This window comes from Chiroxiphia lanceolata, chromosome 11, assembly GCF_009829145.1.
Source record: "Chiroxiphia lanceolata isolate bChiLan1 chromosome 11, bChiLan1.pri, whole genome shotgun sequence".
Lineage (NCBI taxonomy): Eukaryota > Metazoa > Chordata > Aves > Passeriformes > Pipridae > Chiroxiphia > Chiroxiphia lanceolata.
Genome location: NC_045647.1, coordinates 4,219,157 through 4,241,202, shown reverse-complemented (window position 1 = coordinate 4,241,202; position 22,046 = coordinate 4,219,157). Strand labels below are relative to the sequence as shown.

The following is a 22,046-nucleotide window of genomic DNA, read 5'->3' as shown; positions in this document are numbered from 1 at the left end:
CACAACCACCACCCATATGGCACAAAAGGGACCGAGAGGCTTCTCAGCTGATAATCCCACTGGGAAATGAAAACTGGCCATTAACAGAGAAGGGGCTGCTCCATAACACCCTCTCAAGCTTGACCAAAATTGGGTATTAGAGGCTTGGTTTCCGTGTTCCTCCAGGCTGGAGGAGCCTCCAAGGCCACGCTGAAGCACGTAAGACAACTCTCCTGTGTACCAGTGACACCATTTTGTCACTGGGATGCAAGTGCAGCAAACAGTGGAGCTAATTATTTGTTGGCAATGGCTCCTTTGAGAGTCCATCATGTGACACATGATGGCAAAGGGACCTCTCTATATTCATATTTAATCATGACATGCATTGCCCACATAAGCATGTTTAGACCCTGTCTATCTGCATGGCTTCAGTTTCAGGCCTCATAGTTCATAGGATTTGAGGGGATGAAGAGAAGAAAGGAAGGAAGGGAATATTTTTTCTGTATTGCCAATATTTGGTATCTCTTCTATTTCATTACAATGAAGGTTATTTTGGTGACTTGCTTTTAAACACAGACAATACAAAAACTAAACCCAAACCCCCACCATATTAGAAAGGGGAGAAAAGAGTGAGGGAAAGAGAGTTTGTAAGAAAGAATGAGTGAGAGTTACTGTAAACTCAGGTGTGGCGACTCACCGGTTTTACTTGCCGGCATCACACATATCCATTCATGACTCAGGGCAAATACAGCAAAGGATCGAAACCCTTCTCATGGCAAACGTGTCTGGAAGCCGGAGTCACTCAGAAAAAACGTTCTCAGGAGACTGAAAGACAAAAAAAATGTTTTAAAACTTCACTCAGTTAGAATCATATCAAAGCCTATCGTTTTCCTTTGAAAATAAAAGGTGGTTATAAACCCTGGAGGTGGGGGGAGCATTATAGGAGCATGTCTACGTATCAAACATTATCACACAGCAGACTTTATTTGGCTTTAAATAAAACCAAAACTTACAATATTAAGAAAGGTTTTTAGAGACAAGCTTATTTCACATTTGCAACGTGCTCCTCCGACAGGCGAGCTTATGTTCCTTCTAAATACCAAAATGTGTCACCATCCAAATCCAGACTCTGCTCAAAAACACTGCACTGAGCATAAAATCCAGATACTTTAACCTACTTTGTATTATCAAAATATAACACTCTCTGAATTTCTGAACTATTTACTCTCTGTCTTCACTCACTGCATCCTGATAAAGCCTTAACAAAATGTAGAATCTCTTGTTAGTATTAATCTTTCCTCTGAGATAAGGAAAAACACATATAAAAACTATTTGATGTTCAGGGTGGAAAGGCAAAATTTGCAAACATCAGTTAAGAAATACCAATTAGTATTTTTTTTCCCCAGCTATTAGTAACACAGATTGAGCTTAAGCTTAGCTCAGAGGAAGCTGTTCCCTGTACAAATGAAACATTCATTTTACTAATAAGGGTATTTTAAAATAAGATGTATAATATTTTCACTGATAAAGTATCTGCACTGAGTAACAACTCATACTCAGAAATACAACCAGAGGTGTTCCTGGGGCTGTTCTGCATCACACCAGTGAAACTACATGGGATTTAAACAGTAGGTCTGGTGCCTGCCCAGACTGGGGAAGGGCACTCATTCCCAATGGATGCATCAGCACTGGAAGAGCCTCTGCTCCCTGGACCACCACACAACAGGATCTGCAGCAATAAATCCTAGTGGAGAAAACAAACTTTGCAATGGAAGAAACTGTCCTGAAGGACTGGAGCAAGAAAAAACATGAAAGCAAAAACCATGTGGTGCTTCTGACTCCTTCATTCCCTATCTCCTTCCATAGCATCCACAAGGCTGTTCCCAGCCTCCCTACATCTACCGGCGCTCCGACAGGGGCAAGTACTGCCATCTTCAAATTAATACCGTGGAGTTTATTATTTTGGCAGCCCACTGCCGCCTTCCTGAGAACATCTGGAAGCTTCTGTCTTAGCAACAACTGCATGAAATTTTTTAAGACAAAATTCAGGTACTTCTCTGGCCCTAGGGCTTTCTCCTGTTTTTCACCGAATGCAATGCAATGGCTCAAAGATCACAAGAGTTCAGAAATCTAAATACAGGGATTATGTGAACCTGTTACAAAACTGTGCTACACAATAAAAATAGATCCAAAAGGGGTTTTTAAACAGTATTTATGCTAAACATGACTTCTTTCTTGGAGACTCTGAAACACCTACAAACCAAAAGTGACCTGCATCTTGTATCAGTTTTATTTTATTCATGAGGAGAAGAGCACTTGAGAGAAGCAATGGAGCAGTGTCAGAAACACATATCCGAGCCTTGCTTTATTGCTATGCTTGATGACAGATATGCAGATGGGTTTGTAGCTGAGCAAATAGCTGCATCTACATATGTTGGGGCACGATTTCTCCAGCTGACCTGCTGCACCACAGTATTCAACTGCTTAGTGATCTTCATCCATGATACGTCTGTAGAGCAGGAAAATACCATTAGTCTTTTTTAGAAGATGAGGAATTGAGGCTCATTTTGGGTAATGTTTGCTAAAAGAGTTCATGTTCGAGACTTCTGAAGCAAAATTATTGTCCAAATAATATATTTGGTCTGCAGCAGATGAGGGCCACAATGTACAGAAGCACTGTCCTCACCTCCAGATCACTCTCCACCTTCACATCCCTCCTCAAGCATAAGGAACATCTTGGCATTGTTTTGCCAACAAGGAGATTTGAAAGCTGGGAGAGCTTCTACACAAGGAACAAGAAATAGTACTGGGAGTACGTAGACACATCGGGCCTGAACTCCGACAGTGCACCTGGAAAACTGGATGCTTCTTGCACCATCAAAAACTGACCTCATCATAATACCCCACAAAACATTTCTTCAGCCAGGTTTCCCAAGGGAACAAAGCTTACATGATCAGCATGTACCTTCTGTGCCCAGCCCCACCTGCATCTTTTGAATCCCCTGGATTAATGGGAGCAGAGAGCTCCCAAAGACATAAGTTCTCACGGCATTAACTCTGGGGCTTGCACCACTGGAGGCCTCCAAACCCATTTGATCAGCTGTCTCCAAGAGCCAGCTGGCTCACTGGCAGCTCCAGGCTGAGCCCAGCGCAGAGGTTACCTGCCAAGGAGGGAGCCCAGCATGGCCTGGGGGCACAGAGGCAGCTCAGGCACTTCCATGGACCTCAACACTGGAGAACCTGTGGAAATTACATGTACTGCTGAGGGGAAGGGTGGAGGAGGGAGAGGAACAGATTATAGATTGGTTCAGATAAACTGAAGCCTTTAATGATCTACCCACACACTCGAGTTCGATCTGGCATTGACAAATTGAAGCTTTTAATGATGTGCCCACACATTTGAGTTGGCCACTCCTCTTCTACAACTTTCACAAAAATAGCAGGCTGGGTTAAAGATACAGAAACTCTAATAAGGCTGCAACGTGAGTAAAACTCTTGATCACTCTTTGACAAACCTTCTCCCCCAAAACATTATTTGATGGGACCTCCAACACAGACCTTCCCTGCTGCCCTGCTCTCATACAGATTCCTCAAGGGCCACAGCTCAGTAAGGGGCAATGAGATGCAGCAGCTTTAGCATAACTGAAGTACAAAGTCAATCAAACTCCTGAAACAGGAACCTGGGCTTCATTAATTCCAGCAATCACAACGGTTTTATTATCACTGTATTAATCAGAATAGGAAACCTATTAATCTGCCCCCAACAAAAATTAATCTTCATAATATTGAACAGATTTGAAAGACAAGTTTTAATATTTCACTATTTAAATCTCAAAGGCAGAGGCACACAGCTCAGACAATCTGGCAAATCACTATGGACTTCATCTCATCAGCATGAGGTCCCTCACCTTTCCCTGATGCTCCCAGCCCTCTTCCTGCACCTCCACCTGGGGTCTGGCTGCTCCTGGGGCTTTTGAAGGAACTGAGAGCATCGTTTCATACATCAAACTGCAAAACTGGCTGCAGCCCTTGATGCACTAAAGAGCTGTCAAGAGTTTAGGCTGTGACCTAAGGAACAGCTCAGTGTATCACATCCAGCAGTGCCCGGGGGGCACAGGCTGGAAGTGCCACCCCAGGCCAAGGGCTGCCTGGGTGCAAGGGAGCTTTTGTACAACCGGGCAGGACCCACCTGACAGGCAGCTGATGCATCACCGTGTGCTCAGGGGAATGAGAAGAGGTGCAGTGGGGGAAAAAGGCAGGCGGCTGCAAAACAAAGTATGTGAAATTCCTGTGCTCCACCAGAGTGAGTCAGGAATTTCTTCTTGGATCTGGCCAGGCTACCTGTGCCTGACCTTCATTGGTGCAGCAGAACCCCCCAAGCCGTCCCAGTGAGCTGCAAAACACCCCATTGCTACCAGATGGGCATCAGAACAGAGCCCAGTCTAAAGAAGAAAACGGACAGCAGAGGAAAAGTCCTCATGAAATGATAGCAAGGAGCCCAACAAGTCAGAAAGAGGCTGAGGAAATAAACAGGAATGACGAACATGACTGAAAACAGAGGAAAACGGCCCAAAGCATCTCCAGATCCCCATGCCCTGCCTGGAGTGGGTGACACAGACGAGCTCATGGCTGAGGTTCCGATGCTCTTCCATCACCGTCCTGCCACGGCAATTCCTGATGGACATGTTATTTTGCCGCTTGGCCAAATCTCTTTAAAGCAGCTTTCCCCAACACACATATACACATATATAGATACACACACACCTCAGGATTATATTTGGCATAATCAGAGCCTGATCAAAGGCAGAACTTCAATCATCTCACGCACGACTCATGTCAGGCTGTTTACTGACTGCAATGGAACTACAGAACTCTGTTTTAACTAATGATTTCTCAAAGCCATGTTGCACAAAAAGAAAACAGGTTCAACTTGTACATCAGTGCCTAAGAGACCGCTCCAAAACAGACAACTGTATGAAAAGTTGTGCCCATGTATACATATATACAAAACTGTTTTTAAGTGACTGTTTTAAATTAGGATAAATCTGTGTTCCACCAATTAAGCTTTGAATGCACGGCTGATATCGCTCGCTATTTTAAACAAGCGGCATAATAAACCCAAAAATTCAAATATTTTAGAGAAAATACTTGGAGAGTTGAGACATTAATTTTGCCATATACAATCTGTTTCACAGGGATTTAAAAAGCGTTATTGCCACCCTGGGTACATTGGAATAAAGATGAAACACCATCCTTTCCTATTTACATATTAAAAACTATGTGCCTTCTTGATACAGACTACCCAGCTTGCTGATACATGACTCTGTTAAAAACAGTACAGCCTGCCTAGAAAATGCAAAGCCCCAAACTAGATGTGTCCTTGCACTCTAACACGTTTTCAGTGGAAATAAAATGTACTGCTGGCTTGTTTATCCTCCCCTCCAGCGAATGTCCTGGGGGAGTGGGGCCAGAGCAGATTCCCAGGGCTCTGCCTAACCATGGAGCTGTTTACCAGCCACCAGCAGCAAAATAAGGGGAGGAATATCAGCTGGAAAGCTTTGGGATATCAAGATGTCTACATCCGGGGGGGGAGGGAGGGGGGGAAACCCCTCCCAAAACAGTCAAACAAAACACATTCCCCCCCCCTCGAAAAAAAAGGTCCTAGCATCCTTATTCTTTTTTCTATTTTGATTGTAGCTTGAGATATTCAGCAATTTCCTAAAATGCTTCAATAAAGATAAAATTTCTTGCAAAATAACCTTTTTCCTCACCCCCCTTCTTTGCCCCCCCGTTTTTCCTCTTTAAATGAATTGCCATTAGAAACACATGCCCGAAGCATCCTTAAAAATACCACAAAGGCTGCTCGCAAGGGGAACTTCACTGTGCCGAGTGGTAACATTTGTTCTCCCCTTTCAGCTGGGATCCACCTCAACTTTTTGATGTTGGTTGGAGCTTTTATTTGCAAATAGAGCAGAGCTGCTTGGGACGGAGGGCTCCTCCGGAGCATGCCATGTGGCCTGCACAGATGTTCCTTTTATTCCCCTGTCCCACAAGGCTCCGTGGCTCGCTGGTGTTAAACAGATTACGCAAGTAGAACACTTGATTTTGCATGTCCCCCTTTTTTTCCAACAGTTGTCTAATTTACTCAACTCATGCTGCCACCCCCCTCCCCCACAATGACTATAGAAAACATGGAAAAACGTGGCTGAAATAAGGAAGTTTCTCCTCCACGACTAGAATTTGCAGGAATGCTCAGCATCTGCAAACAAGGCAGAAATACAGAAGAACAAAACTTATTGGGACAGTAAAGTAACCAGCACATTAGCCAGGTTATACTAAAAAAAAAAACCATCATACCCCAGTAACATTAGCTGCTACAAGTATCGTAATCTCTCACCCTTATTTAGATGTCCAAATGAGAATTGAACTTTTTCCAAAAAAAAAAAAAAAAAAAAAAAAAAACCAAAACAAAAACCTAACATCAATTATGGGTGCTAAGCATTTGAAAATCCTCGAAAATCTGGCCTTCAACTCGGTCACAAAGAAAGGGCTTAATATCCCGGCTGTCAGGCAACCCAATCAACAACTGAAGTCAATGGGATCTACACACTACCTTATTAAAAAAGAAAAACCCAGAGCCTAAGAGGCCCATTAAGGAACTTCAGCTACAGGGAGACAACCTCGCAGCAGAAGACAGCAGCTATACACAGCTTTGTGCATCAGCCACTTTGCTCTCATGCTTAATTTGATTAATCGTTCTGGTATTATCCCCAATTAGAAAAGTGTCTAACAGGAAAAAAAATTAAAAAACCCTGATTTGAGCCTAAGACGCAGCAGAAAACGGCAGCTACTGAACAGGCAACTACTTGGGACTTCTGGCATTTGCCAAGGATACAAAATTAAAGCTAAAAATTGTGGGCAAATACAAAGGCATTGGTGTTTCATCCAGACTGCGGATTATGAATTTTTTTTTTTTAATAAACTGAAACCGAATTCCAGATGTTGAAAGTTGGGAAGTAAAAACTGCTTTAGCTGTAAAAACACAGAAAGGTGAGACAAAAATTTCTGCTGAAATATAATGAATCAGGGATGAAAGTGCAGCCCATACACCCCCTCACCAGGAATGGGCTGGGACAGGGATTTTTCCCCTCTGTGCGCCAAGCTAGGTAGTGGAACACAGGTTTGTCCCAAGTTTCTTTTAATAATGGGCAGACTGGAGCAGAAATCCCTGGGAATTCCTGCAGCAGGGAAAGGAATGAACTTCCCCTACTACTGCTGGGGCAGCTGAACAGAGTCCACCTGGACCTCCCAGCACCCACATTTGCCTCCTGGCAACCCATGGGTGGTACCTGGCAATTCCACCTGTGCAGTGACACGAGGGCAGAGGGGACTCATGGATGCAATGGACATGAACTAGTACATCCCACAGAGACACACAAACCCATCATTTTCTTCCACCAGAGTCCAAATAATCCCTGACACAGCAGAGCCACATCTGAGGCTCTGCGATGTTCTTCAGCATCCAGATACAATTCAAATTTGGATCTGCACGACTGGTTTTTGGTTTATTATATGGGCTTGATCACCACCAACACTCAGGGATTCTGAAAGCAGAATTCAGAGCAGTAATTTGAGATCACTGGTTTCACCTCTGTTTATTTCCATCACAGCATCCACAATGCTACAGATAAACATACAAAATCCAGAGCATCCTGCAGCATCCCACCAACTCCTTCCCAGGAGAGACTGAGTTTCACCCTAAAATTCAAGAACAACAGCAAATGTTTGGACTCTGATAAGAAGGGGAATATTCATCAGCATACTTCACTAGTGATGCAGTCACAACTTGCAAACTTAGTCACAGAAATATGACTGAACTTGTCTGCTACCACACAACAAAGTACCGTCTAGTGGTTAAAATCGGAGGACATGATTCAGGAATGCAAGCCTTTTCAAAGAAGAACTAAAACACATGATTAAGTGCTGTTGAAGTCAATAGGCTGATTCAGAGACCAACTTCTGGAGCGATGGATAATACTCCCCACATTGCCATATGGCTCTCAGTCAAACTTCCTAGAAGCATTTGCTAATACCGGGTTCCACCACAGCTTTTGGGAGGCCTGCTTTTCTTTTGCCCTTTTTTTTTTTCCATCTTTCTTTTTTTAAACCTACGTCTGGGATAATTTTCACCCACTCTGAAGATCCTCCAGGCTCTCACTGACTGAGAGAGAATACGCAGCCGTGATCACTGCGGGGTGATGCAGACTCATGCAATAATTAATAGCCTCAAATGAAAAGTTATCTATAAATATAAATAAATGCAAGAATGTATTATATAAATATGTGCCCTATAAAATAAAAATGCCAATGTATGATCCAAAGGCACTTTTTGTGGTGTTTAGTGAAAGGCACACAAGAATGTTACAGTGATGAAATCCAGCATGTGCATCTTGGCCAGCTGAGGGATCTCTGCAAACAATCCCAATCCCACCTCAGAAATCCCAAGCCTGTTGCCTTCATGAGTTGCAAATATTTCATTTTTCCTGCCAGCTCCCTGTTCACTGCTACAGTAAAATACTCCATGGCAGGTTTGCTATTTCTTATCCTTTTAATCTATACTGTGCACAGATAGCACCCACTTGTCACAGCCTCCTGCAAAGCAGTGACACCAGCACGGCCATCGAGGCTGAGGCTGACCCACGCCAAGAAAACCACATCCTGAGGTTCTCCCTAACTCCTGGAAACACCATCCAACAGCACCTCCTGCTCCTCAGCCATCCCTAATCCTGCCAACACAAACACGCAGCAAACCAAACCTTTTAGCAAGATAAATGGCTACCCAGCACCAGGCAAGCTAACAGTTACAGCAACTTGGTTACAGTCTTCATTTGTATTTATAAGATGGGAAAAGGAAGGGGGACACCCCTTGAAGAGACACCCACTGACTTTCATGTCCTCCCCAAGTCATCCAACTGAAATAATACACTAATTTTGCACATTTCGTAATCCTTGCAAAGGCTGAAAACTTACTCTTCACATTTAGACACAGAAAAGAAGAAATAAAACAAAAAGCCCAAGGAATTCTTGTTGGCTTTTTGAAACACTTCATAGATAAGGCGTAACATCATTTTTAAGCAGTTTGAAAACACCCTGTTACTGCCTACAATTAAATAAATGTAATCGCAGCCTAAGCCAGCCCTCCCGGCCATCTGTCTTTAAGGCAATGGGGAAAGAAGAGGCGCTACAACGTGCAGTACTTTTTCTGGCTATTAAAGTGTTTCTCCTTATTCAATATCTAAATTAAATCAAATGGAGTATACTAAGTAAGCCCATAAGACACAGCGCATGATGCAAGAGTCTTAAAATCCTTATCTGCTGAGCACTCCAGCTTAAAGGCTGATGTTTTATGTTCCCCTGCAGCGCACGGGGATCCTGCTGGCTTGGCCAGACTAGGAAAATAAGCTATGAATGACCAAATGCAACTGCAACTTGAAAAGTAGGAACCAAACCAGACACAACAAACCACAGAGCAGCCACCCCAGCCCGGCCCACGCTCGCCCAGCGCTGCCGCTCCCTCCCCAACTTCGCAGGGCTGCTGATAAGACGCTCCCGATCCCAAGCCCCCGAGTTGGGCCGTTAATCGCAAGGCATTTATCCCGGGATGCGCAGGGTGAGGAAAGCAGAAAGCCGGCGCACGCTGACGGAGGCACAGATGCACGGAGTTGTGCAAATCTGCTGAATTCCAAAGCAATGAATTCCCCGAGTTTAAGCGATTCTGAGAACGCCCATCAGCCAAAACTCGCAGTCCTGTCTGGATGCTCTCGCCACAGGTCCTGGCGCTGGGCACGAGGACAGCGCAGAGCAGGGGAGCCCATCCCATTGTGAACCCACAGGAACCATGTGGAGCAGCAGGAAGAGCATTTTGGGTCATTTTCTGCCCATTTTGGCCCCCAGCAGCCCTGCAGACAGTTCAGGGGCCAGTCACTCCCTTCACTGACTGAGCACGTTCCTCCATAATCATGCATCCGTATCTGCATCCCATAGCAGAAGCACAGAGCACCAAGCACTACGGGGCCTATAAATACCAGCTTCCTGTAACACAAAAATAAAACCTGAGCTCAAGTCAAACTCCACCATCTATTCTCTAAGTTTGAATGTTTCCCTCCTTAGCATATGTAATTAAAGCATAACTACATGTGAAACATCATCTTACATGTCCTATTAAAGGGACATTTACCACAAATGAGAGTTAAGCAGTTCAAATATTAAAATGTGAATGAAACTACTGCTGATAACAATGGCATAAATTAATACTGGTAATTAATTAAGTTTGGTTTTATTCTCAGACCTTTATTGGAAGAATGAGGCTTTTTTACAAAATTTGTGTTACTAAATAATATAATTTACTTAAGTTCTTAAGTTTTCAGCCCAACCAGATCAATCTATTTAGTTTTTATTGTTCAACTCATCCGCCCTACATTTAGCCCTACACCTATTCAAAGAAACAAACCACACATTATACCTGATTTCCTCCACAGAAAAGCTCTCTAATAACCACCACATCTACTAAGTATATTTGGAGGTCAAATTTCAGATCTCTTCCTTTGTTTATTTCTTTTCCCCTGTTACCTTTCAACTTGTGAGTGCCAGAAAACGGTTTCAGAAGAGAAAAAAAAATAACTTTCTGAGCAGAAAAAATGCAAAAATCACGTTTCCTCTGGACCAGACATCACAGCTTGAAAAGGGAAAAAGGGAGAGAAAAAGAGAGAGAGTCAGTTCATGCTGCAGAGCAGCCGCGGGGCTGGAACTGTGACGACAGCACTGGGACATCCTCAAATCCACCCAGCATTCCAATAATGCAAAGCAAAACACTGCCGCTGGTGCAGCCAATCCACAGGGCATCACAGTCCCACGGACAGAACACTGTTTGTGATGAAAAGAAAAGGTGAATTGGAAATCATGGTGGCTCTGTTTTTTAATTATCTAAAATAAGAGGAACTCGGTGCATGGCTCTCCAGGAGCATCTGGAAAAACTGAGTTAACATCGCTGAGGGCATGGGGGGAAGCCTGGCCTTAGCCAACATCCTCTGGCATGAAGGAACTGCCTGACATCAGCAGAGAAAGAATCAAACCACATTCTGAGAAGCTCCTTAGAGACGTAATATAAAAACCCAAGTAATATTAAAATAATAGTGACTGATTCACACTAACAGGGGCTAAGGAGGACAGAGAAAGAGGGGAGAAAAAAAGAAAAAAGGAGAAACAAACACCAACCTACTCTAGCAACTACAAAGAAATAATTTCAGGGCTCAAACCAATGCAGTTTCAAAAAAATTAAAACAATTTCATAAAACAACACTACTACAAGCCCACCCAAAGCAGCAAGAAGCCATTTTTACCATTTCAATCAAATACAAAGCTGATACGCTAACTTAAAGGATCAAGACAAAATAAGATATGTGGGCCGACAATCTGAATGCCAAGTTTTACCCATGTGAATTCAGTTATAAATGCTTGGAAAATGTGATTCTCTAACTTAGAAATAGCAGCTGTAGCATTCAAAGGTACTCCAGTAATTACTGGAATGCTTGCTGAAAAACTAGACAGAAGCTAACATCTTACTTACATTAAATACGCATTTACCACAAATTAAAAGAGTCACAGAAAAGAAAAAAAAAAAAAAGAACAAAAAAGAACAAAACCAGAAAACAATCAGGTAAGCAGATGTTCAAATAAGAAGGGGAAAAAAATGACAAGAGAGGGCCAGATGCTCATTTCTGGTAGTTGTCACAGTGCAATGAAGGTGCCTTGCACCGCCAGCCTCCCCAAGTCACCGATGTTCAACAGCCAGAGAGTGCCAGATTGTCACCTCTACAACTGTAAGTGGTAATTTCATCCCAGATACTGCAATAACACGCTGCCTTAAAATCGCAGAAATGCTGCCTAGCCATCTGAGACAACAGTAAAACAAGCAGCAACACCAAGTGTAGTTGTCTACTACTGCCTGAGGGACTCATGGCTTTAGCAGCCGGGCTGGCATAAGGATTATATTATCGAGGAGTGCCCTGCATGGCTTTATTAAGTGCCAGTGAAATGTCTATTGCACTCAGTGCCTGGGAAATACTGTAAGAAACGCCAACCACCAACCACCAAACTACAAATTAAGCTATTGGACCATTCCGCGCTTATTATCAACTGCTGTTCCCGGGAAATAAACCGTTCTGGAAATAAGGGATTGGGGATGTTGGCAGAGACGGGTAAGAGAACCTCTTTCCAGTGAACATAAAGCCCCAGGACACGCTGGTAAGGAGCAGCAAAGTCCACACCCAGGCTTTGGAAGGAGGTACCCAAAGAGAAGTTATCTGCAAAATGTGCATCACACTCTCCTGGCTCTCTTCACACCTCCCCCTTCGCATCCCCACTCCCATGCACCTTCGCGTCTATTCCCACACTTCTCTCGCTACCCACATCCTGAACATATTTATGTTGTAAACATCCATTTGGAAGCACTCAGTAAGCTTGTGGCACACAGAAGGATGCTGCTCTGAGCTCCAGGAGGCAGCCAGCTCCCCATGACCCCTCTCTCCCTCTCCCAGCTGCACAGGAGGGGAAAGAATTACGTGGCCCTCACACTTATCTTTTATCCACTCAGGATCCAGATTATTGCCTAATAAAACTTCACGGCAAAGCTATTAAAAATTAAAGGGATATCTCCCTTCCTACATAATGATTTGTCACAAGCCAGACCTAAATCAGGATTGATGAGGTTCATGGTACCTTCCTTCTTCCTTCCTTTTTATTTTTTTTTTAAATTTGGCAGAATTTTCCAATTTTTTTGCAGCCCTTCTCACTCCTTACTGACACAAAATTTCTCCTTCAGTGCTCCAGACCTTACTTCTTCATCAAGATGAACTGAGAGGCAAAAGGCAGCTGAGCCAGCAGAAATGTTCCCACTGTCCTTCAGGAAACACGCAGAAGAGTCCAAGTAGTTGGTATGATTCAGAACTAGTGGTAGAAAAAGGACAAACCAGATTACAGCAACACAGAGGACTCCATCCAAAACCTGCATCCAAAGAGACTCCTGCTAGCATATGGTGGAAATGTGACTTTTTGCAAATATCCTCCGCAGAAGCCAATTCCTCTCCTCCACCCAAGCCACATCCAGTAGCTCTAGTACAACGAGCTGTTACTTACATGTATTAGTCAAGATAGGCATCAGCCATGATACAAATTTTAATCCATCTAGCTAATGAGGAATCTGCCATCTAGTTAATGTGCTCAGACCCTCCACAGAAATTAAAATCCACCTATTCAGGCTCCCTGTTAACTGAGCACTACCCATCCCGGAGCATGGTGGCTGCTTCTCCGAGTCATCACGTCCCGCGCTCCCTCCGCGGCGCCGGCACCGCTCCACCAATACAAAGGAGAAGCACCTGAAGCAGAATCACACTGGAAAAACAGAACTTGGAAAGAATGCGTTAGCAACTTCAATCCAAATATAAAATGCATTTAAAGGTCATCATTTGCATAACTACATCTCATGTTTTTTTGTTGTGCGGGGTTTCGGGTTTTTTTTCTTTTTAAAGTTGCTCTATCCTGGAAGGTGCTGAGCGCTTCTGAGAATTGCTGAGCACCACTGCCTCTCATTTAGTTTTAACAACTCTTAGGCCTGTTCAGTGCTTGGCAGGAGCAGCTCTGCAAGGCATCCTAGGACCATGCTAACAGGTACAAAGGATTAATAAGAACCCTGTTCAAAAACAAACTATTGGGAGAAGGCACCATTATCACGTGCTGACACGACTGGGCTGACATGGGAGTTTCACTCTGGGTGGTGGATTCAGAAAAGTATCAAGATGAGACCAGTAATAACAGAAAGAGCTCAAAAGGCCATGCACACAAAGTGACCCAACAACTCTTGTAGCTGCTTTTAATCTTTTTGTTCACTTGGCTCAACAGCTGCTCCAATCTGGATCCAACGAGGATGCTAGGCTGATTCCCTAAAACTTCATCTCCAAATCCATACCCAGTCCCACGAAAAGTGTCATATTTTCCCTGTAACTGTAAGAGTAGCAGGTACAAGGAGTGCCCTCTTCAACCAGAGGGAAAATCAGGAGATGTTGGAACTTTCAGCTCTTGCTTCCTGCACGAAATTAATTATAACGGCCAATCTGTGCTGCTGCTTAGTCTGCAGGGGAAAAGATGAAACAGCTAAATTGTTATTACAGCAAGGGAAGGTCTCATCACAGCAACGTCTGAGGCTGCTGCAGAAGGGGTATTCTGCCTTTGCCTGAGCTACGGGAGGGAACTCTGGAGATGGCTGAAAACTGGCTACAAGCCTGCAGCTCCCCCAGCTTGTATGAATGTGTTTGCAGGGATCAACGTGTTCAGCGTCGGGTTCAGAGGCTGAATGCAGCTCTATCACCATTAGCACCTGGCTGATGATTGACACAAACCACACACCACCTACAAAGGCATTGCACAGACCAGAGCGTGTGGGAAACACAGGCTTCCCAAAAACTCTCTGCAACATCTCAGATGTTTTCCCACATTTCAATTTACCAAAAAAAAAAAAAAAAGATCAAGGTTGCAGTATCTGTGTTAAATGGGATCTTTCATTTCCGTGGCATCCTCTTGCATTCCTTTCAAAACTTAAGAAATATTCTGTTTATTCTGGCCTAGGCATAAGATCTTTCCCCCAAAAGCAAGTTCCTCACAGTGCTCTGCTGCAGACATCCCAGCAGAGAAGGGACCCAGAGTCCAACCATTAACCTAACTCTGCCATCTCACCACTAAATCATGTCCCTAAGCACCACATCCACACATTTTTGAACACTTCCAGGGATGGTAACTCCCATCACTTCCCTTGGCAGCCTGTTCAGTGCCCGACCACCCTTTCAGTGAAGGAATTTCTCCTGATACCCAAACTACACTTCCCTGGTGCAACTTCGGGCTGTTTTCTCTTGTCGTGATACATTTTTTTCATCACTATCAACCCTAAAACCTGCACCTGGGAAGAACTGCTGCCTTTCTGTCACCGTCCCTCCCAACCTTGCCTCCCTTCTGACTCCAGGAGAAGGAGGCTTAAGCTCCCTATTCCTGGTTCCCCTAACCAGAGGTCTCTGCAGGCCCCAGGAGAACGGATGCCTCCATTCAGTGAAGCAACATGAAGTGAAAATCAGAGGAGGGACAGTCCAAACTCCCCAGACTGTTCTGGCAAGACAAGATCCACACAACAGCCTCAGGCGTAGTGAGGAAACCCACAGGTTCCCTTCACTGCAAGGCGTGCTTTGCCGTGCATTCTTGTTTGTTTGTTTTTAAATATTCTGGCAGTGGAAACAGAGTCACTGTTTTGTTTTTCTCCCCCACATATGCTATATAATTTTGTTTCTAGCACTCGCTTCTTGCTTACTCAGTTGCCTATAGTCTGCCTCTCTCACAGGAACACTAGCTGTGTTTGTCCCCAAACTGTATCCTGATCCAACTGCTTTGTGTCATCCCACCAGCCCTGCTCAGGGAACGACGATCAAAATATTTTCCTTATGATGCAACAGAGAGATGGGCATATATGTTACTTTAGAGCAAAGCTGACCTACAAGACTGAAGGGTGTGCACAAGTGTTTTGGCTACTGAACTCGGTAAACACAACATGAAAAGAGGGAGTAGCGCTACAAACACTACCAAGGCTTTGTTTGTGCCAGATAGACTGCTAAGAAAATAACACATTTCAGCCTCACAACACGGCCAGTCCCCCTGCAAATTACTGCACAATACGACCACACTTCCAGCAACATTTAAAGATGGACAATAAATTAATAAAGGACATCCCAACCGGCCGCGGGTCGCAGTCATCAACAAGTAGGTCAAACTAATTCTGGAAGCCTGTGAGAGGCACATAAAACAGTCTGCGGCAGCAGTCCAAGGCAGGGATGAAGCAATCCCCACTTGAACTCATCCAGAAGCACTGACACAAGCCCAGGTGCCAAAGGGATGCAGGACAAAGCCATCCCCAGTCCATGCAACTCGCCTCCCATCTCTGCAAGTTACAATTAACTTCCCTGACAAAATGCAAATACATTAAAAAAACACCCAAGGCAATTAAGACACAAGTGTTTAAAGACATGAGTAGTAATTACAAATGTATTATTCATACCTAATTTACAAGATGAACTTCTTTCAGTAAAATATTAAACTGTTTACATGCATTCAGGAAGACAATTTCCCAACCCTCCGCGTCCTGCTCTGCAGCGGCGACTATTGCTATGCAACAACTCCGTAGACTTACAGTGTACACCATGGAGTAATCAGAAAATGTTTGACCTCAGATATCTACTTGACCCCACAGAAATGCAGACTCGCTCGCTATAAAATCCTAAACAATGGGGCAGACAAGGTCAGAGGGTCAAAGCAAGTATTAACAGGTCATTGTGCAACCCACTTGGGAGCAATTACTTCTGGTCACGGCTAAGTGGACACTTGATTGAATACCACTAAGACAGCTCACATCCCACAGATAACAATCCTCACAGCGATTAAGAATTAAAGCCCCCATGATTCAGCCTTTATTACTCAAATGAACCTAACTATTCCATAAAAAACTCTTGGTATATGCATGATGCAAGGTCTAAATTGAAATGCCACCTCATTAAACAATAATATCTAATTTTATCTAAATGAATTTTCATGAAAGTACGCCACACAGCTCAGGAATTTTTAAAATGAATTATCACAAGCGATACATAATTTCACCAAAACTGCTGCAGGAAAAAAAAAATTAGCTTCAGGGATGAAAGGGAAACATCTATGCTGAATGAAAATTGCACTTCTTTCTGCTTGCAGAAAGGGTAAAAGGGGGCTTCAGGGCTTCTGGCAGACAATAGAGCCAGATTTTAATCAAATAAACACCTTTCTGCTATGTCAGGTATGCTCACCCTACCCCAACCAACAGTAAACACTTGCCAAGTAGGACTACAGACACGGAGGCCACTTTCAGAAAAGGGGATGTCACCTGCACATAGCCTCTAAAATTGGGGTTTATTATCATAAACTGTCAAAAGAGCCACCCATTACTGACTTTACTGGCCTCTATTACCTCAGCGGAAAACAGCTTGTACATCCCCTTCTGAGGGTGAAAACCGTGCTCTGGCACCTGTGAGGCATTTAAGGGCTCTTAATTATTTTACAAAAATGAGCAGTACACACGACTGCTTTAAAAGGGTGTCCATCAGGAACCAATGAAAGAAAAAAAAAAGCCTATTCATTTTTGATTCCATGAGCAGAAGTGGCAGGTCCAACTGCCCTATTGGTAAGAAACACCACCAATCAACCCAAAGGTGTTCATGGTCTCAGTTCTAAAGCTTTATGTGCAACTTCTTCCAAAGCCTGGCTCTCTCTCTGACCTCCCCTGTCCAGCTAGTCCCTGAAATGTAGCTGGTACTGAAAAAGTCCCTTTCTTTGTTTATGGGTTATGCCTTTCACAGGAGGAGATAACCAAAAAAAACCCCAAAAGACGGAAAAAAAACCTAAAAAAAGACACATTTTCCAAGCTAATGAGCCCAGCATAAACATGTGGAGAAGAGCAGGTTGCACGGATGCTGGTGGCTGACCGGTGCACGTGGAAGGCTGGGTAAGACCATCAGAGAAGCGATGCTAACACAAGTTTGGGCGCTTCTGGGGATGAACTCCTTCGCCCCTTCCCTGCTCCGCCCCAGCAGCAAAGCCAACGCGCCTCGGGATATTTAAGAGCACTGCATATGTAGACACTTGGATGTGCAAAATTATGCATGCATGTTTGGAGGCCATTTTAGAGCCTGGTTCGTGAGTCATACAGAAAGTAGATCAGAAGAAAAAGAAAAGTTTAAAGATGCATTTTTTTTGTATTCTTGCTACTGCAGCTTGGCTTTGCTTCTCCCCCCCCTTGCTTTTATCTTTAATACTGAAACTCTCTGGTTCTTTGTCCTGTAGCTGTTGGAAAACTATGAGTTAAACCAGTAGTCTTTTATATTAGTGTTAATACCATGATAGTCAGTTGATAACATATCAAATATACAAAATTCAAGCCTGACAGACTGGAGCTCACCACTGCTGGTTATTGCATAGGAGCACACAAGGAATGAAAAGCTGCACGGTTGCTTCTCCCTTGTCCTGCTGCCAGCGAGGTGTAATAACGCTATTATGAAAAGCAAACAGGGATGAACTCTGCTCAAAAGAAGGTGAAGCCTGAACTGAGAAATCAATTCCTGCATCAGTCGTGCCCCTACAACAGAGTAATGCTGTTACAAAGTTCATCAAGCCCTCCAGATCCTCACCCTGGCAAGACTTACGGTATTGTGCATATTTTATTGGCACTGAATATTCATACTGTGGCAGCATCTGGAGACCAACTAAGGCTGTCACTGTGGGGAAAAAACAGCCCTGGAGTCCAACCACCAGCTGGAGATTCCATCAGGAGGTCCACACTTGGTTTTGTCTCTTTCATGCACATCTCCTGTACCTCTGCCTGCCCAGCTCAAGGATAAGGATCTCGTGTTCTCCTAATACCCCACGGGGGACAATGTGTTACAGACCCCAGTGCCCTGTTCCAATGGCAGACAATGCTGGTGGGTGCTATAAAAGCACAATGTAGATGAGACTCCAAAAAAGATGTACTCTCAGAGACAGGCCCACTCATACCTGAGAGGGGTGTAATTCAGAAAAAGTAGCAAAGTGCTGCTGGGAGACAGGGACTATTTAAACTGCGCCCTGATGCAGCAAAGAGGTACTGGTGACTCTGGGAGACAGGAAGGTGCTTAAAATGGGGCAAAACTGAGAAGGACTGGGAAAGAAGGGATAAACTTTGTTTCTGCAAGGCAGAACAAAGCCATGAAGGGATGCAAGAGCAGTCCCAGGTCAGAGCAGTGCTTTGCAGTCGTGCACCCTCGTGACAGGGAAAGCTTTGGAAGACACACACACACACACAAAAAGACAAACGAAGCCAAGAAGATGCAAGAGAACTCACTGTGAGCACCAGCTGAGTCAGAGAAGGGCAGGACTGTGAAACATAATGCAGGGAATACCGACTGGTCTTACCACCTCAGAGTCATGGGGGAATCTCTCACCAGGGCTTCCTTGACCAAGCTGTACAGTGTGTAGTCTCTTCTTCCTTTCCTAATGCTTTCCAAACCACACGAGCATACCATACATAAAACACAAAGTTGAGAGTTATTACAGTCAGCCAGACCAAAATCTACAGGATGGTTCAATGACTCTCTGACGTGCTTCTGATGAGGAATGTGAATGAATGGGAGAAATCAGTCACACCTAAGCTAGCAAGGACAGTGGTGCCTCAGACCACCAAACCACTGCACAGGTGATGGCATCAGGTATGAATCCGGGCACACAGATGATTTTGGGGCTCTTTTTTTTTTTTTTACTTGCTATTGTTTAATTTGTATGTCCAGGAATTTCTTCTTGAATTTTTAAGTGCTGGACTATTCCCCGACCCTTGGTTGTGCACTACAATAGGAGCACTGTAGGCCACCTCCTGTTCACCCCATACTCTCCCCTGTAACATCTTTCAGGCAGCAATTCAGCACCTAGTAAAAATTAAACAATCAGCAGAACAACCCCGATTAAGGTTTGGCAACTCACTCCCTTGAAGTTACTTCTGGGGTTAGGGAGAACACCACACTGCCTGAGTGCTTCAGCTGCATTACCCAATATACATCACTCACTGAAACTGGTACAAACAGCCACGTACACACCCCCATGCTAATGACTGCACCCAAGTCAGACTCTGTCAGCAGAGACCTGTTGTCAGGTACCTCACATGTGAGTTTTTCAGAGAAAAGCTGACACTTTTTTAGAAGAATACACAGGATTTTAAACCTCCCTGCAGCTCCCAAGTAGCACATCAACACCTGCAAACCAGGACGTTCAGCTGCCAGTACAGATTCAGGCTTCCATCACCTGGACACGTCCAAAATCAGCAGACGTGAGCAATGACACTTTGGTTTCCCTTCCCTTGTTTAACAGGTGGAAGAATCACTGCAAAGGAGGTCATGTCCTGTACCCATGGCTGGAGGGGAAGGATCAGCACAGGACTGCTGCAGGGGAAGAAAATCGGGAAATCGAGAAGGAAATGGCTGGGCCAGATAAAATCCCCAGTCCTCTCTCTTGTTAAACAGGATGTTTCTGGTTCAGAAACAGATGGGAGGAGAATCCGCTCCATGGCTAAGCCCGAGTAGGTAGAGAAGCCTGAAATAAAGTCCCTTTGACTTCAGCTCTGTGTCTCTGACAGCCCGACTCAGTCATGGACCGAGTAGATAACAGGCAACCATTCATCAGCTCAGCCAACACACAAAGGCAAGAATTTCCCTTCTTAAAGAGATTTAATGATAGAGCTTTAGAAACTGGTTAAAGGAGAGAGACTGAGAGCGAACACACTAGGGATGAGACCCTGTGGGTTGTTATTAATATTTCCCTGAAGCAGACACTCTGATTTGCAGCACTGGAAGGACACAATTCCAAGAGCTAGACGCGTTCTTCAAGCAAAACACTGCCTAGCTGCAGAGTTAGAGCTGAATTCAGAGAAAAGTTTTTCCACCGATCTAGTCTAATGGACTATTGACTTTTTTTTTTAATCCCAACCAGAAAAAGCTGACCATGAATGCTTGTCTTCCTTGGTACACTGGGAAAAAAAATATACAACAAACAAGCTGGCCAGGGATGTCAGCCAATTTTCTGTCCAGGGAAGATTTTTTTCCTACATCTTCCTTTGAAAATGGAAGATTAAATCATATTCCATAGGGACAATCAGAGAGCAAGCCCACAAGCACTACTGCACTCATCACCCATACCTGCATCCTCTTCTGCTAGTGGATCTTTCCAAAACACACCCCACCTCTGCCATGCCTGCCCACAAATGGCTGGAGATGCTGTGCCTTTTCCAGGGAGAAGTAGTTGGGAGAAGAGAAAAGCAGCTTTCAGCTCTGCAGCTCTTTCCTGTTCAGCTCCCTGCAATGCTTCCCTTCCTTTTCAGTACAGAATACTTCAGTTGCCTGGAGCTATTCTAGTTTATACTGGGCATTCATAGCAGAAGCCCAACATCTCTTGCTATTTTCGCTCATGGCTACCTAGGCAAGCAGCTCCTGTGCTACAGAGAAGCACCTTCTTAATGAAGCAGCTATGAGATCAATGTTGTACGACTTCCAAGAGCAAAACAGTTTACAATTAGCTGAAGGTCTGGTATTTGACAGTTTTTTATGGCTCTTTTACAACTGTTTGCAAATCTTTTCTTCCTTTAAATTATTCTAAAAAGTGTTAGGGGAAAGCCAAAAGTTATTTTGTGCAAGCATGTGTCTACTTGTATGAATCCAAGAGTCTTTTTAATTTAAAACCACCATTACAAACGCCTGTATTTACATGATAGTTGTTTATGTAATGCTTTAAAGAAAATCTAAATGGAGCACAGAAGCCAATGCTAATGCAGAAGACAGTGGGAGTTAATGAACATGCTCCTGGGGCAGTCCAGGAGATGGCAAGGCATAGTGCCTGCACCATAGAAATTCAATAAAAAGGCTACATCTCTCAAAAAGAACTTTCGATACAACTTCCACATGTGCATAACCTGTGATTTTTAAGCCCCTCTTCTCATCTGGATCCCTGTGATGCTCAGGACTTCTGTTCCCATATTAGCTTAGCATAAAAAAAAGCCAGAACGCAAGATTAGGAGGACACCACCCCCAAAATTCAACCTTTCTCTTGAGCACTTCAATAAATGAAAGCAAATGCAGAAATTAAGCTCAAAAGTCTTTCTTCAAGCAGACCTCTTCTGAATTCACACCTCTCTTCCTCTCATTCATACATGTGAACCTTTTAGTACTCCTGAATCCAAGTCACAAGTCTGGAACAGTCAGACTTCCAACGTGGAGCACCGGCCCAGGTCTTGGCTCCCAACAGCACAGCACAGCCTCCCACCTTCACCTCTAAGTATCACCTGCTCCAAGTGAAAGTACAAGAGAAAGCCTTCAGAGATAAAAAGCATGTTCTAGCCTGAGGCCTGTCAGCATGGCACATGTCTAAAGAGAAAA

At 44.0% G+C, this 22,046-nt stretch overlaps 1 protein-coding gene across 5 annotated transcripts in view; it reads right to left on the bottom strand.

The window, feature by feature from the left end:
- The window catches only part of FOXP1 (forkhead box P1), a 382,430-nt gene that overhangs the window by 335,792 nt on the left and 24,592 nt on the right, over positions 1-22,046 (bottom strand). For 4 of the 5 annotated variants that reach the window (XM_032699414.1, XM_032699408.1, XM_032699405.1 and 1 more), the window contains exon 2: positions 677-804. The gene's annotated coding sequence lies outside the window, so the exon portion shown is untranslated. Of the gene's footprint in view, positions 1-676; positions 805-10,608; positions 10,624-22,046 lie in introns of those variants that run through there. The other variant, XM_032699407.1, reaches the window with a different exon arrangement.